This window comes from Peromyscus eremicus, chromosome 16_21 (genome assembly GCF_949786415.1).
Source record: "Peromyscus eremicus chromosome 16_21, PerEre_H2_v1, whole genome shotgun sequence".
NCBI lineage: Eukaryota > Metazoa > Chordata > Mammalia > Rodentia > Cricetidae > Peromyscus > Peromyscus eremicus.
In genome coordinates, this window is record NC_081432.1 from 34,010,345 (window position 1) to 34,026,735 (window position 16,391).

The window sequence follows — 16,391 nt, forward strand, 5'->3', positions numbered from 1 at the left end:
GATCACAGCAACTCTTATAAAAGGAAGCATTTAATTGGGGCTTCTTTACAGTTTCAGAGGCTTGGTCCATTATCATCATGGTGGGGAGCATGGTGGCTAGTATGGCGATGGGGCAGGAGCTGAGAGATGCATCCTGATCCACTGGCCAAAAAGAGAGAGAGACACACTGGGCCAGGTGTGGGCTACTTAAAAACCTCAAAGCCCACCACCAGTGACCTACATCCTCCAACAAGGCCACATCTTCTAATCCTATCAAAGAGGTCTACACCTTGGTGACTAAGCATTCACATATATGAACCTTTGGGGGCCATTTTTATTCAAACCAGCAATACTGATGATAGACTTCTTCTAAAATTGTAATCTTGGAAGTAACATAGTAAGAGATTTTTGGGGCAGAGCTCCATATATTTCACAACATGTTTAGCATGAAGAGTTTGACCCAAAACTCCCTCATTTGCCCTACCCCCTATAACCTGACAAGCCCTGTTGTCTTCTCCACCACTACGTTGATGGTCCCCAACTTCTGGCCTGGCATGACTTTCCCTTTACAATGGTGTGAAGGTGATACACACTCACGAGAAACTGGTCTTTGAGGCTTGGATTTCAACATTTTCCTAGCTAGTGACATGTGGCAAGACCCTTTGTTATGATATGGCTGTGAGCCACAGTTCTATGAGCCACAAGGGGAAGCAACTGATGCCCTACAGCATCCTTTGTGGCCAAGCTGAGATGTTCTATGGGTCTGGTATGCCGCCGGCATCTTGACTTTCAGGATTTCCAACTTACCAGATTTACAGAACATAACCCCATTGTAAGCTGAAGAACATCTGTACTCTTAGATAACAAATACTGGCAGGCAGCATGCTACTTTATGTTCAGCAGGAAGGAGATTATGGCTGGTATTGGAAACCTAGCCAACTACACATGACTAGTGACGTCATAAATCTTACAGGAGAACCTACTAATGACACCTTCTTAAACCAATGTAATTTCTAACTGTATTCTAAATATCTATTATTATATCCACAGATAAGTGTGGCTCCCACCTCTCTCATCAAAGCATCTGCTCTTTATTACAGAGAGCATTACAGAAAAACACAACCGATCAAAATGTAAGGAGAAACTGACCATGGGGTATGCAACCCAAATTGAACCATGTACAATGTAACCCCTACACTTAAGGCTCAGGGAACAATGCAGAAGTGTGAGGGGGTGTTATAAGGGTTTTAAGAGTCAGAGCACCAGGAAGTCTGCTGTGAGACTGTGCCTTCTAGCTATGACAGGGAAGCTACACCCATAAAACTCAACAACACAGCTTCCTAAACAAGACCTGTGCAATGAGAATGCCAGTTAACGTGCCAATGTAGCTGGGGGGAATATCACGTGGTCCCACCACTAGATGAAGAGCCACAGGTATGTAACAGCTTCTGAGAGAGGAAGAATTAGTCTTTATCAGGAGTTAGCTCCCTTATTAGTTACCCAATGCCAGGTAGTCATTCCTGAAATCATATAATACAGGAAACAGGAAACAGACCCAGTAGATTGTATTTGTATTTGTGTATTTATTGCGTGTGTGTGTGTGTGTATGTGTAATAATAATAGTAAGTAAATGAGGCTATGGATTTGAGAGGGAGGGTGGAGGGGGACATAGGAGGGGTTGGAGGATGGAGATGAAGGGGAGGTATATATAATTATATTTTAATCAAAAGTTAAAATATTAAGTTTTAAAAATTTATATGTATATCTGTGTGTGTACCTTCAGAAGCCAGAAGAGGGCGTCAGATCCTCTGGGGCTAGAATTACAGGCAGTTGTGAGCTGCCTGATGTGGGTGCTGGGAACAGAACTTGGGTCCTTGGGAGAGCAGCAAGCAGGCATGATCACGGAGTGATTTCTGTTTTTTGACCTTGGCTGCTTCTGCCCAGCAGAATGCCTTTCAGAGTTATCTGAGTCGTGTCCATGTCTTGATCCTTCTTGCTGCCAAGTGCTTTTCTACCATGTGAATGAACAACACAGCTGACTTTTCTCCCCACAGAAGGATATTCATGTGGCTTCCAGTCTGAGTCACTATGGATTATACAGTGGACACAAACACTTGTTTCTAATTTTTCAGTGACAGTTTCTGTGCTCTGAAGTGAACAATACAGGACAGTTGGACCTTATAGAAGGTGTATATATTCACCTTAATAAGCAACTGTCTACCCCTTCTCCAGAGTGGCCATTTTTCCTTCCCACAAGCAATGTACAAATGAGCCAATGGTTCTCTGTCCTCCAGGATTTAGTATTGTTGGTTCTTACATCCCAGCTCTCCTAAGAAATGCACAGTGGTGCTTTATTGGGGTCTAGATTTGCATTTCCATATTGCATAATGATGTGGCCCACTCGTGTGTGTGTGTGTGTGTGTGTGTGTGTGTGTGTGTGTGTGTGTGTTGTTTTGTTTGGAGACACAAGATCTTGTTATGTAGTCCAGGTTGGTCTCACACTCATAACCCTCCTCTCTCAGCTTCTGAGAGCTGAGATTACAGGGAGGTGCCCACCCAGTGACTCACCCATGTTTCTTTTTTTTTTTCTTTTTTGAGACAGGGGCTCTCTATGTAGTCCTGGCTGTCCTGGAACTCACTATGAAGACCAGGCTGGCCTTGAACTCACAGAGATCTGACTGCCTCTGCCTCTTAAGTGTTGAGATTAAAGGGGTGCACCACCACGCTGGACTCCATTGTTTCTTGAGGAATGTTCTATCTGCATTCACAAGGGACATGGTTTAGTTTATTTTTTCATTTGTTCAATGCTGCCCTCATAAAATAAGCTGGAATGTATTTTCCCCTCTTTTACTTTCCACACAGGACTACATAAAGAGGGAGGTAGTTCTTCCTTCAATATTTGGCAGAATTCAGAATTCATCAATTAAACCATCTGGATCTGGGCTTTTATAGTTCCCATTTGTAAATTCAAATCCATGTATCAGAGAACTCTTCAGGCTGTGTTAGCCTGTGAGAGTTTGGTTGCTTGTGGTTATTAAATAACGGGTCCATCCCATCTGAGTTATGGAATTTACATGGACACAGTTGGTCGCAGAACTTCCTTGTGACTCTTTGAATGTCAAAGAGCTGTGTAGCAGTGTGTCTTCTCTCCTTGTTGTTCCTGGCAATTCCTGTCTCTTTTGAGGAGTCAGTCTCAACCAGGGTTGTCAGTTTGCTTGATTCAAGAATCTGAACAAACACTTTGCTCAGCCTTAGTGTAGGGAGGAGGGGACTGGTCCTGCCTCAACTGAATCTACCAGGCTGGGCTGACTCCCCAGGGGAGACCTTGAGTTGGAGGAGGAGGGAATGGGGGGTGGTTTGGAGGGGGAAGGCGGGGTGGTAGTGAGAGGAGGGAGGACAGGTGAATCTGTGGCTGATATGTAAAATTAAATTGATTATAAAATAAAAAGAGTCAGCTCTTTGCTTAGTCAGCTTTTCTCCGTTTGTTGTTTGTTTATTTGTTTTGTTTTACTTTCAAGTTTTTTGACTTGTGTTATTCTTATTTTTGAAGACAAGGACTCACTATGTATCCCTGGAAGGCCTGGAACTCACTACGTGACCAGGTCAACCTTGAACTAACAGAGATCTGCCTGCCTTTCCCTTCCGAGTGCCGGGATTAAAAGCATGGGCCACCATGGCTGGCCATGTTTAGTCTATGAATTTATTGTGTTCTTCAGTTTCTCTTCTCACCTCTTTATCTCCCCTTTATTCCCCACCCCTACGGTTGGTGCGTACAGACCGGAAGGTCCAGCTCATTGTGGGTGGGACAATCCCTGTGATGGTGGTCCCAGGTTCTATAAGAAACAGGCTGAGCAAGCCATGAAATCATCATCCAACGTCTTCCTTAATTGCTTTCCACCTTAGTTTTTGAGACAAAGCCTCTCACTAAGCTTGGAGCTCATCAATTCAGACAGCTGACTGGCCATCGAGATCCAGGGAGCCACCTGTTTGGGCCCCTGACCTCCAGTGATGGAGTTATAGGTACCCGGCTTTTACATAGGTGCTAGCTAGGGTCGGGGTTCTGAACTCAGGTTCCCATGTTTCTACAGCAGGCTCTTTACTAACTGAGTCATTTCCCCAACCCTTGCTTCTACTTTTTTTTTAAAAAAATAGTGTGTGTGTGTGTGTGTGTGTGTGTGTGTGTGTGTATGTGTGTGTGTGTGTGTGTGTGTGTGTGTGTGTGTACCCATGTGTGTGTAGTACCTGAGGAGGTCAGAAGAGGTCTCTCAGAATTAGAGTTTCAAGCAGTTGTGAGTCCCCTGATCTGGGAACTGAACTTAGGTCCTTTGCAACAGCAGCATCTTAACTGTTGAGCCTCCATCTTTCCAGCCCCTACTTTCTTACAGTGGGAGTGGAGTTGTGGTGTAAGACATTTTCTTTTTCTAATGTGAGCATCTTCTGCTGCAGGGTTCTCTCTAGGCACTACAGCAGCTGTACCACACCGCACCTGAAATGCATTTTCCCATTTCATCCAGCTAGTATATTCTCTAATATTCCTTGAGACATCCCTTTTGATCCGTGGGTTACTTAGAAGTTTGTTATTTAATTTCTAAGCTCCAGAGATTTTTCTCTTTTCTTAATTTTTTTCTGTTTCTAATTTAATTTTGGTTCATTTGGATTTCTCTACATTTGTTTTATGAAGCAACATTTGGTCTATCTTGGTACATGTTCAATAGGTACTTGAAAATCGGATCCTGATATTGCTGTGTGGAGTGTTCTATAAATGTCAATCAGATTCTGTTGGCTGCTGGTGTGTTTTAGCTCTTTGACATCTTTGCCGCATTGCGGCTCACTGGTGTATTACTGAGAAAGGCACAGTGAAGACTCCTCTGGGTTCTTCAGGTTGGGCTGCACAGACTTGGAAGCGCTTGCCTTGGAGTGTGCACACATTTAGAATTGTTATCTGTTCTTGGTGAATTGATCTTTTATCTTCATGCAATGTCACCCTGTCTTCCTGGTACTAGTTTGTGCTCTGACATATATTTGGTTATCACTTTGGCTTTCTCTAAATTACTGTTGGTGCCATGTATAATTTTCCGTTTTGCTTTTAACCTACTTAGAGGATTAGGTTTGTGGTAAGTGTCTTGTGACAGCATGTATTTATGCTACTTTAAAAAAAAAAGCCCATTCTGCTTGATGGTAAGATCCTATTGCTGAAGACATCACATGTTTTGGTCACAAGACTTGGAGAAATCAAGCTTCCTCCCTAATGACTCGAGTTCATAGTAACAGAAGGAAAGAAAAGCTGTCAACAGTCTTACACAGTTGTCAACTTTGGGAGCTACAATAACAACTGACCTGGTAAGTTATGCCCATGGGTGCAACAGTGTCATGAATATTATGGGGGTAACCAACCACGTTCTGATTGGATTGAAGGCCCATTCCGCAGGAGGAAGCTCATGCCTGGTACTGAAAATATGGCCAGAACCCCAGGGCTAGGGAGCTCACAGGCTCCACAGGGGAACCTACTGCTCTTATTTTGATAAATGGACACTCTATCAAACTGTCTTCTAAACATGTCTCTCTATACCCATAGATGAGTGCAGTTTTCAGTCCTCATCAGAGAAGTATCTTTGTTCAGCGGGTGGTTAATACAAAGATTCACAACAGGTCCCTCCACAGAGAATGAGTGTCTGGAGAGTGATCAGGCATTAATGGGACAGCTGTTTCACACCCTCAAGGGTTTGCCAAGGCTCAGGAAACATTTCAGAAGAGGAGGCAGAAAGGTTGTAAGAGCCAGAGGTCAGGAAAATCTGGGAGGGAAACGGTGTCTTCTGGGTATGACAGGGCCTTTGAACTCTTGAACTCAAAGACCAAGCACAACCACAAGAACACTCTAGAATCGATGGGGGAGGGGCACATGAGGCCCCATCTCTAGATGAGGAGCTGTTAATAGCTGCTAGCTGCTAGGTGGAGAAGAGTTGGTTTTCTTTGGGGATATTGTGCTGCATAGTTTTCCATCAACTTGATACAAGCTAAAGCCATCCTAAAGGAGGGAACCTCAATTAAGAAAACACTTCCATAAGATGGGGCTGTAGGCAAGCCTGTAGGGCATTTTCTTAATTAGTGATTGATGGGGGAAGGTCCAGCCCATTGTGGGTGGTGCCATCCCTGGGCTGGTGGTCCTGGGTTCTATAAGAAAGCATGCCGAGCAAGCCATAAGGAGTAAGTCAGTAAACAGTACCCCTCCACGATCCCTGCATCAGCTCCTGCCTCCAGATTTCTGCCTTGATTGAGTTCCTGTCTTGACTTGCTTCAATGATGAAGAGTGATATGGAAGCATAAGTCGTATAAAGCCTCCCCTTTCCAAGTTGCTTTTTGGTCATGGTGTTTCACGTCAGGAATAGAAACCCTAACTAGGACAGGTATGATCCCTGGCAGGCTGACCCATGCTTCGGTAGATGAACCCGCACGCATGCATATATAGGCAGAGCTAACTGGACTCAATGAGTTATGAAAATAATAACAGATCATAAAGTTGGAAGGTGATACGGGGTAAAATTCAGAAAGCACCGGGGAGTAGGGGTGAATATGAACAAAACTGTACTCCTGTATGATATTCTCAAAGACTACATAAAATATTATAATTAAAAACATTGCCCTGGAGAGATGAGTCAGGGATTCAGAGAGGGCACTGCTCTTGGGAGACCAAAGTTTGTTCCTTAGCACCCGTGTATTCAGGTAGCTCACAAATGCCTGTAAGTCCAGCTCCAGAGGATCTGATGCCTCTGATCTCTGCCAACACCTGCACTCCGTGCATACCCACACAAGACACATATACACCTAATTAGAAATCAGTAAACCTAAAAATCCCATTGGGCAACCTCTGTGTCATATTTAGATAATCTGTATTTAATGAAATAGCCTGTGGGCACGTGTGTGGTGTGTGTGTGTGTGTGTGTGTGTGTGTGTGTGTGTGTGTGTATCTATGTTTGGGTTTAAGGTATCATTCTATAACCTATTTTTCTGTTCGTTCATTCACTCTTTTTGGCTGCTGCTCCTGTTCATCTTTTCTATCTTCTTTTGAATTATATAAACATTTTTTTAGTATTTTACCTAGTGTAGTAAAAACTCTAGGGATCACACAATGGAAACTTACTTCTCAGCTCCAGCTTCATGCCCGTGAAGTTTTACGCTGTGTAGTTCTTTGTTTGCTCTCCCAGTTTGCGGCATATCTGCTCTTTATGTCCTCTGTGGACAGATGCTAAGCCCCGAATACACTAGGAAATTGTGCAGTTTGAATACGTCAGGCATTATTATCTCTCCCCAGTTAGCTGTTATTTCCTTCACTCCTTCCTTCCCCCCTCATGCTCCCCAGTTTCTGTCTGATATTATTTCCTCCTTGTTGGCGTTACTTTAGCAATTTTTCCCTTGCGGGGCTCCTGACAGCATGGTCCCCTTTCTTAGATATCAGCTTCACTTAGCATCATCCCTAAAGGATATTTTCATTGGATATAGAGTTTACGATGAACAATTTTTTTCTTTGACACTTAAAAAACACTGTGCCACTCCTGGGCCCTTCTGTGGCTTCTGAGGAGGACTCCACAGTACTACTTTTCAGAGCAGTCCCACATGGCCAGTCTTGGATTCCAGGTGGAGGTCTTAGAAAAGGGGGCCATCTTAGAGATTTTGGGGACACCATGAAGCCCATAGCCTTAAGTAGGTTGTGGAAGAAGATGTTATCTGGGTTTCAGGGCAGAAAAGTCCACACAGGGTAAGATGGGTCAAGTTGGTACCACCTGAGGTGAAGTTGGGGGCCTCACTAATGATTTCTCTGCAGGTTTGGCAAGCAATCCAGAGTGGCTGCGAGGCATTTCCTCCCTTCTGAGATGGCACAGGGCATCTTTACTCTTAGCCACCATTTTCAGAAAAACGTCTGCGTCCCAATGGGAAGCTGGCCTAATTTCACGGTGACTCTTAGTTAACACTCACATCATTTAACTTGAGTCTGGCCCTTAGCAGCTTGTCACTAAACTCCTCAAAGGAATGGCTAGCCTTTTCCAAGGAACGACAGTCTGCTCAAGAAGGTGGACTTCTGGCCATCCTTGATTAGTTGGCAATTCACTGAAATCATTGAACTTGCTTTGAAATAAATTATCTTTTTCCTCAGATGCCCCAGAGAGGTTCTGGGTTTCCCTGAGCTAAGACAACCCCAGGTTTCCAAACCTTCCAGGCACAGATTTCTGATGACAGTTCCCTTTAGTCAAAAGAACAGAACCCAGCAAGGTAAGAGCTAAAAGGCCCCAGAGGAGGGAGCCCCCTTTTCCATTCTGCTGTTTACTGGGCCACGGGAAGAATTAGCATTCTGCCTGCAAGCATAGTTCTACTTTCCCCTTTGTTTTGAGAACAGAATCACTCATCTGGAAATTACAGGGTAATATAAATGAGTCCCGTGTCCTGTTACCCGTCCCTGTTCTTGCGATGCCTGCTGCTGCCTTAATCACCATCCAAACAAACAGAGGAAGCCTCAAAAATGGCTTACTGTCATTTTTATCCCAGGATGGAGCTTATGATAATATACATAAAACCAAGTCCAAAGCCTAGGAGAGGAAATCGCAGCACAATCAGCATCCGAGACGCGACTGGAGCAGCAGCACAGAACCCAGGGCATGGTGCCTGTAGGTGTGGCGTTCAGCAAGCACGTGTGGACCCAAAGCCGTCGGTGTTGGCCACAGCCTTTGCCTAGGAGCCTTTCCATTCAGACTTACTTTTTTTTTTTATAGCCAAAGAAATCATGTACATGAAACAAGATCAGTCTGTGAAAACGCAGTTGCCTGAGAAGGCAGAGCTCACACATCGCTCCCTCGCTCCCCTGGCTTTGCCTAACAAACTGCAGGCTCTGTTTCCTCCTTTATGATGGTTTCCATGATTGTCCCCACTCCACCCCCACCCCAAATGTTCCCATTGAAGGCAGGATCACGCTACATACCCTTCTCCTGTAGCATCTACTTGCTTACTGTATGATTCGGTTAGCAAATGCAAATGGATGGTCCCAGTCACGGGTCCTCATCCTTTTCCTCCACCTGGGAACTGAGAGGAAGTGACACACCTGGGCATAGCTGATGCTCTTCCTCTCACATGGCTACCTCAATGCAGGGGTGGGTACAGAATTCTTGCTTATCCTGTTTGAATACCTCCCTTTTGCCCAAACCACACTGAGACTAAGGATTAGGGTCAAAGAATAAACAAGAGTTCAGCTCACATTTCAGATCCAGCAATCCCTCTATTGAGAACCCCAAATACCAGCTAATCTTGCCTGACACTCTTGATTCTCTGGAACAAAATATAGCAAAGCCATAATCTCCTCCTCCTCTTCACCTCAACTAAATGCCTGGGGTTCCGGAAACACCTTCATAGCCAAATGGAAAGAGGAGAGCATGTATTTCTTCAATACCAGGTCAAAACGGAAGCGAACATCTAGCGCTCGTTAGCAACAAGTGAAAAAAACAATTCCACGGCGCAGAAAACCTGTAGACACTTGTGTTCTTTGAGCAAAGCAACGGCCAGCACCTATTGTCCCTGTCCCTTGAGCACAGAGCAAGGCAAAGGGAGCATCTACTGGGAGTGTGGGAGGAGGTCAGGGATACGGAGATTTGATCCCTGGGGCTACTGGTGGGCTGTGTAATCTCAGCTCCTCAGGCTTCTCTACTGTAGTGTAGGAGCAGTGATAGCCCGCTTTACAGTGATTCCGAGAGAATGGGAGAGGATCTGTGGTCAGGTGACCCAGACATACCAAGGGGTCTGTATACCTTAGCTGTCTCATCAGCACCATGGATGTCGAGCTGTGCCAAAAGCTTACACACACTGAATGCCTGGCACTGTCTCAGAAGGAAGCTGTGAATTTGTCACCCCAATTTTACAGTAGATGAACCTAAGGTTAAGGGCAGTTTAGTGGCCTGTCCAAAAATAGACTTAAGAGAAGAATTAAAGCCAGCTCTGTATGGTTAACGCCTATGTCCTATGTCTCTCTCTCTCTCTCTCTCTCTCTCTCTCTCTCTCTCTCTCTCTCTCTCCCTATCTCTCTCTCTCTCTCTCTCTCTCTCTCTCTCTCTCTCTCTCTCTCTCTCTCTCTCACACACACACACACACACACACACACACACACACACACACACAGAGCAATTCATTTGAATTACAGAGACATACCCCTATACAAAATGGCAAACTAGGAGCTTCATTATTCAGGGATCTTTTTTTTTTTTTTCAAGACAGAGTTTCTCTGTATAGTTTTGTTACCTGTCCTGGATCTCGCTCTGTAGACCAGGCTGGCCTCGAACTCACAGATATCCACCTGGCTCTGCCTCCCGAGTGCTGGGATTAAAGGCATGTACCACCACCGCCTGGCTATCCAGGGATCTTACATCTCTCAACCACACTGTTTCTCTTTTGACCTCTTGGATTCAAAGTTCATGTTTTAAGTCTTCCCAAAAGAAAGCAGAGTAGTAGATGGTCCTGAACTCATGACAGGCAATTGTGATATTTTATCTGTGTACCCCAATAAAGTTTATCTGAGGATCAGAGGAAAAAGCCAACCACTATTGTAAACATAGAGGTCAGGCAATGGTAGCACATGCCTTTAATCCTATCACTTGGAATGCAGAGATCCATCTGGATCGCTGTGATTTCAAGGCCACACTGGGAACAGAGCCAGGCATGGTGGTGCATACTTTTAATCCCAGCACTAACTATAAAGGTCTGGAGGTCTGTACAGACAGACAGGAAGTGACTGAGCTGGGCAGGAAGAGGAAGAGATGTAGGTGGGTGGAGAGAGGACATGAGATGGCAGAACAGTAAGGCATATAGGCATGGGTAGACAGAAAGTAGGTCTCTTTGGCAGAGGATCTCCAAGTGGTGAGAATGTGGCTGGCTACTTTCTGCTCTTCTGATCTCTCAGTTTTAACCCCAATATCTGGCTCCAGGTTTTTTATTAATAAGACTGTTTAGCAGGTCGTCCTATAGGCAATCAATTAACACCCACTGGATTTACATGGAAATTCACAGAAGAGAGTGGGATAAAATCCTTTTCAGAATATGTGACCATCAATCTCAAGGCACTGTGCATTCCCCAAAGCTCTGAAAGCCATGACTCATATAAAGTAAATTTTTTGGGGAGGACAATGAGGATCATAATCTCCAGCTAATAAACATTTTCAATATCCCAAGAAAATCTTGTGAATGAAAGGAAATCCTTCCAGGGTCTCCAGGTGTGTTAAAGGAATGGCTTCCCATGTTGCTGCCACAGAAATCTTCAGAACTGGAGGTTTTGAAAAGCGTGTGAAGCCATCTAGGGTCACAGTGTTAGGAAGGGCTGGCTACATCTTAGCCAAGGGATGGGGTGTTAACAGTTGTTCTGAGTCCCTCTGAGCATTTGAGGGTGAGAGAAGCGAGGACTAACTTCTTCTTGTTTGTATGTAGACATCCACGCAGAGTTGCACAAAAGGGGACGTTTTAGGAAGGGGGCAGTGCTGTGGCTTGGATGTCATTTATCCCCACAGGGTGCATGCATTGGAAGTTTGGTCCTCAATGGGATGAGGTTGAGAAGCTGAAGATGCGCATCCAATGGGGAGCAGCGAGACTGGCCTCTCTCTACTCTGGATTCTTGATTGTGATGCTTACAATGTGACCTTTCACCTCTCCTCGCCTTCCCTCATCCTCATCCTCCATGCCTGCTCTTTGTCTCTCTATCCTTTACCGTAATCTCTCTCTCTACTTCTTGGCTCCTATAGTGATGCTGTCTCCCACAGTTTCCTCACCAGAGTCCCTTCCCATCAACCACCAGAACTCTGACCAACTGTGCAATATGTTCTTAGCCCAAAGCAAATGGGATTGGGAATGAATGAAAACAAAGGGCGGGGACTCTGATTTATTTCAAGGAACTTTTAGCTAAGACTTTTTTTTTCAGGATGTCCATTTTTCTGATTTGCAAGTAGGGGAGAGAGCAAATATATATTTTGTCTCCTTTTGATTCAGAGTTGAGTGAAGGAGAGGTTGGTCTGAGGTCATGTGTGGTCAGGAGGGAACATTAATATCAATGATGGCAAAAGAGAGCTCTTGTGGACTTAAACAGTCTTGGTCTAGGCCTGTGGGGTTGCCAAGGGAATTTGTACTTAAATGAAAAGAATCTCTCATGTCCTAAGGGATTAGAACAGACTCTAAGGTTAAGGAAGACTGCATTTAACTTCCCATCTGCCACTTTCTTGATTTTTCATAAGCCTTAGTTTAGCATAAAAACAATATACACATCAAAAGGATATTTGCTGTGGATATTACTCTGTATAAATAAAATGCTGATTGGCCAGTGGCCAGGCAGGAAGTATAGGTGGGACAAGCAGAGAAGAGAATTCTGGGAAGTGGAAGGCTGAGGCAGAGAGACACTGCTAGCCGCAGCCATGACAAGCAGCATGTGAAGATGCCGGTAAGCCACGAGCCACATGGCAAGGTATAGATTTATAGAAATGAGTTAATTTAAGATGTAAGAACTAGATCGCTAGAAGCCTGAGCCATTAGGCCAAACAGTTTAAATGATATAAGCGTCTGTGTGTTTATTTTATAAGTGGGCTGTCAGACTGCCGGGGCTTGGCGGGACCGGAGAGAAAACTCCAGCTACAGATATTGAATTGATGATTTGAGATAATGCACACAGAAGTACTTAGCTCAGTACTCGGTGGACATAAGTAGGAAACTCTCAATGAGTGCTGGCCCCCACTGCTCTGTTCTCTGTATAAATTATTCATATTGCTATTCTGTCAACATATCGTTGTAAAGTGCTATGAAGTTTCAGACATATATGGTGATTAACACCTAAATTAATGGTGGTTGGCTCCCCCAAATACTCCCCCCCTGACCCCCCGAGTAGAACAAGCCAGACTGTGTTGCAGGTGAGAGAACAGGGGTGTGGGACCATGAAGGCTGTTCTGTCTCTAGCACGATCTAGCTCACCCTGCAGGAACTCAAAAGGCAAAACACTCCAGAGGAAGAGTCAGGTGCCAGGCTGTCCATGAGAGAAGGCAAGAATATGCTTGACCTGTGTGGTCAAGTTCATTCATTTACTTGTTGGGGAGGGCACAAATGGACTTTGCAACCTTACGGGTTGTGATCTATAGGTTGCAAAGCACTTCTGGAGGAGGCTGGCATGCCCAGGACCAGGCGAAGGGCCCAGAACTTGTTGTTTCAGAATAAGTTCAAGACTTGCAGGTGTCATTGTTTGACTGTTTTTACAGGGATGTTTGTGCACATGAAAAAGTGGTGATAAGGGTAAAATAACCTCACATGTGTGAAGCCTTAAGTTCTTCCCTTAGAACCGATTGCCCCCCAAAACACGGAAAATCGGATCAAAGGAGATGTCTGTTCTGTCACTTCTTACTCCGTGCTCCATGCCACACTTGTTCCTAAGCTACCGGCCAACACACCAACCTTGTGTTAATAAAAATATTAGAGGAAGTTGAAACAGTCCAGACTTGCTCATTTTCTTGTGGATTCAGACTGAGCAGCTTTGCAAATGGCTATAGAATTGTGTCTCTCATGGCTGTCTCCTCAGGGGACAGTTGCTCTATAGCTAACACAGTGGGTGGGTGGTCTCTTGGGACTTCAGTTATGAAGTTCTATGGAGGGAAGTAGGTATGTCCTTTATGGGCCCATGAGGAAGCCTACAGCAGAGGACAGAATGCCTGTCCTGGACAGTGTAGAAGGGAACAGGATGAGAATGGAAGAAGGAGGCTGGTCTGTGGGTCTGTAATGAAGGTTCCCCGACTGGCATGTCATGCTACTCTCTCTACTGCTCTTCTGTCCCTTGAACCCTAACGGTCTTTGGTGAGCCCTCATCACTCATCAACTTGTGCACCCCTGGGGAGACTGAAGCCACTTACTCACCCTTGCTTTCCCAGCTTACCGAGTTTAGCACAGTGATTGCCTACTTGGGTGGGTTGTGTCAAGTCTGATGACGTTTGACTATTCTTGACCTTCAATATCAGCTTCATGACTACCTTGAATGCCATAGGTATGCAATGAATGCTCATAAAGGAATAAACACATGCAGGGTTATAGGTGCTTTAACATAACAACCGCCAGACTAGTAAATCCTGACCGTTCAACCATGGTACAAGGGGCCACGATGCCTGTGCTTCACAGAAGAAGAAATTGAGGTAATGTAAGGACAGTGCTCAGCACAGTACTGGTTCGTTACTGATCACTCAGTAACAAGTGAGTATGAATAGAGTAACGATTGAGTAACAATGATGCTATGACTACCTAAAGTCAGGCAGTACCCCAACACCACCACCAGGGCTTGAACCCAGACTGGCTTGGCAGATACTGCTAAGCAGTATCTGTCCTAGAAAAGCAGTAACCAGAGCCCTCTGTATGGAGACCACTGTCAACAGGGTAACACACGAGCATGTTCATGTCAACACAGACTTGGCAAGTCCCACACAATGGATAACTTCACTGGTGAGACACAAAGTTTTAGAGCCACTCTTAAAGGTTTCAGGGAGAGGGTGTGTAGACGCATCCCACAGCTGCCTGTCATGCTTTGTTAAATAGAGGGTCAATGAAAGCAAGCATTGTGAGGCAGGGGCATGCATGGCTCCCACTTACCTCTTTGCTCTGTCCTTCTCATCTTCATCCATTAGATTTTCTATGCAGTTTTGCCTGCAAAACAAAACAGAAAAAAAAATCTGATGGTTGCAATCTGTTTCTAGATCTTTCTTACAGGTCTGTATGGTTGTCACACTATTTTGGTCTTATCTAATATACATGCCTCAACTCAGTGATTCTTGAACTTACTGGCCATAGCAGCCCCCCTGTGTGTTGAAAACTTACTGAGGATTCCAAAGTGTTCTTGTTCATGTGAGTTCAAATGGTTATGTTTCGGTACAAGCATCCGTGGCATTGAGCATGTCTAACCTTGTGACAGGACAACACACTGTTGTCATCCGAACAGTTTGTCTGCTTGGGAACCACACAATCAAAATGAAATGGCAGTGAACCCTTCTGATGGGGCTCAGGAGGTGGCTTGAGGGTAAAGTGTTTATCATGAAGTATGAAGACCTGAGTTTGGATTTCTAGCACTCATGTGAGAGCTGAACATGATAGTGTGTGTGTGTGTGTGTGTGTGTGTGTGTGTGTGTGTGTGTGTAACCCCAACACTGGGGAGCACAAACAGGTGCTAGGACTCACTGGACCACTAGTCTAGCCCAAACAGTGAGCTCCAGGTTCAATGATGGACCTTATCTCAAAAAGAAAAAAAAAAAGAGGTGGATAACAATAGAGAAAAGAGATAACAACCTCTGGCCTCCATATGTGCCCAATAGGCAACGCACCCACCCATGTATGTGCACACACATAACACAAACACATACACACACATCTCATAGTATTTCAGGTGTGTCTATGATTTTTGTATTGAATCACAATGACAGATACTTGTAGGTTAAAAGTTGGACATATCTGGTGCTATTAGAGTGATAAATCATTAGATGCTTAAGTAGCTTCTAGAAAAATCCATTGTAGCTCCCAGGGAATGAGGTTTTTTTTTGTTTTGTTTTGTTTTTTTAAGCAAACCAATCATCGTTTTTTCAAAAATGGATCTAGGTGTCTATTGGTCACATGTTGAGAACTGTCCTTGAGACCCCTCTCAATGAAGTGGTGTCTCTATCTCAGACTGACTCCAGTAAGCTCCTCCTGGAAGACGTCTCTGATAGCTCAGGGACACTTCCCTTGACTTTGTCCATTCAAAGACACAAACCCTCTAACACGTGACCAGGGAGACTCAGTCCCAAAGAAGGGTGACCCATAGTCCTTCCTTAAAGCTCATGGATGTGAAAGACTACACAATAATCCGGGGATGTTCTTGTATCCCCAAGTCTCTAGGGCCTCTACTCTGGGTCATGGGCTCAAAGTCTCTCAGGTCCCAAAGATGGCAGTTTCCCTTTCTACCCTGGGTGGCCCTGGGTTTTCCTTCCAGAGCAGAACACATCCTTGATTCCTTCTTCTATCAAATACTACCCTACCTGCCTGGGGTGCTCCCCTAAAAGCCAGTAGTCAAGGAGAATCAGTCTCAGAGTGCCCATGAGGCCAGAGCCCACTGGGGGACTAGAAGCAGACGGTCGCAGTGTCTGAGAGGGCAAAGGGGCTGAGCTAGGGTGGGGTCAGTGGGGACAATGAATCAGCCTCACTTTCATGTTTTGCTCTTCCCCAGACATCTGAACTCCACACTTGGCAAATGCACCAGCCACTATCCTGCATCTTTGAAGTTTTAGATGAAAGTGTTACTGAGGCGGTTTCCTCTTGTGATCTCGGTTGCTTACATGCACATGCGAAAGCACACACCTGAACCAGAGCAAAGGCAAGAAATCCTGCAGCCATGGCTGCTTATC